At 42.3% G+C, this 1606-nt stretch overlaps 1 non-coding gene across 1 annotated transcript; it reads left to right on the forward strand.

Moving 5' to 3' along the window:
* Positions 1 to 617: 617 nt before the first annotated feature.
* LOC117940201 lies at positions 618 to 734 on the forward strand. Its single transcript, XR_004655722.1, has one exon. It is a non-coding gene; the product is annotated as a U5 spliceosomal RNA (small nuclear RNA).
* The last annotated feature ends 872 nt before the right edge of the window (positions 735 to 1606 follow it).

Genomic DNA, 1606 nt, shown 5'->3' on the forward strand with positions numbered 1-1606 from the left:
ATTTTCCATTTCTATGGATAAAATAAACTTGTCATGCCATTAGGTTTACGCTTCAGCAGGTGGAGACATTTCACTTCCGATGCTTAAACATCATCAGACGGGAAACATACTTAACGCTTATACAAAACATTGTAAATAGCAGAGGATGGTTTCGATCCATGGACCATTGGGTAATGGGCCAGGCATGCTTCCGCTTCGCCACTCTGCTCTGTTATTAATGGTCAGGGGCTGGAAAATTGGTAATTCACATTTTGACCGAAGGTGGCAACTAAGGTTCAATTCAATTCAATTCAATTTTATTTATAGTATCAATTCATAACAAGAGTTATCTCAAGACACTATACAGATAGACCACACTCCAGAATCCACACGGACCCAACAGTTCTAGTAGTCTCCTCCAAAGCAAGCAACAGTGCGACAGTGGCGAGGAAAAACTTCCTTTTAGGCAGAAACCTCGGACAGACCCAGGCTCTTGGTAGGCGGTGTCTGACAGGCCGGTTGGGGTCCGTAAGGTTCAAACAGCTTACGTGTTGTAAAGTTAAACATTTAGTAGACCTTGCCACTAACTACCTCTTATCATTTTAGTTTGGACACCCAGTGAGGCTTACCGTGATGGTTTACTCTGGTTTCTCTTCATGACGCACAAGTCTTTTGCCTTTTACTAAAGACTTCTTTGGAGGGGAACGCCGATGAGTTCAAACTAGTTTTAGTGAGCTTTGCTTTTTGACCGAGCCTTTTGTACTTACTTTTGCTTACCTTTGCCTTCACTCATCAGCTCTGTTTCTATCCCACCCAGAAAAGAGATTTTAGACTTGGAAAGAGCCATCTTTTATTTCCTGTAGAGGTCCAAGGGCAAACGAGTGCCAAGAATAGTGATGAAGAAGCCAAAGGATAAAGGAGGAAAGGAGTGCCCGACCTGTTATTGTTTTTATGGAGCAGATTTACAGCTATACACATGACAGCAGCCACGGCCCCATCCAGAAATCCTAAAACTGCAGCTATGACACGGTCCTGGATGGGATCATACCTCAGAAGATTGAAGACCTTACCTTCAGATCTTAAAGTAGCTGGTAGGGATGAGCGAGTACAGCATTATCTGTATCTGTGCTCGGACTGGGTGGGGCCTAACCCGGAAGTGGATAGGATTTAATCTGGAAGTGGGTCAGGTTGTGTCGTAGAAGATCAGAAATGTATTTTGGCCCTAAACCGTTTAGTCATTTATAAACTAGCAAACTTTCTCTGAAATCAATACTTTGAGGCACAGGAAGCCAGTGTAAGGACTTCAGAACTGGAGTGATGTGATCCACTCTCTTGGTCTTAGTGAGGACCCGAGCAGCAGGTTTGGACAGGTTTTTTTTAAATCCTGTTGACACATAAGTCCTTTAACCCTTGATATATTCTTAAGGTGATATTAGGCTGACTTTGTAATTGTCTTAATGTGGCTGTTAAAATTCAGGTCTGAGTCCATGACTACACCAAGATTTCCGGCTTTGTCTGTTGTCTTTAACATTGTTGTTTGAAGCTGAGTGCAGACTTTTAATCGTTCCTCTTTTGTTCAAAAAACAACAACTTCAGTTTTTTTTTCAGAAAGTTCTGGCACATGCAG

Source organism: Etheostoma cragini, unplaced genomic scaffold (genome assembly GCF_013103735.1).
Source record: "Etheostoma cragini isolate CJK2018 unplaced genomic scaffold, CSU_Ecrag_1.0 ScbMSFa_1902, whole genome shotgun sequence".
Lineage (NCBI taxonomy): Eukaryota > Metazoa > Chordata > Actinopteri > Perciformes > Percidae > Etheostoma > Etheostoma cragini.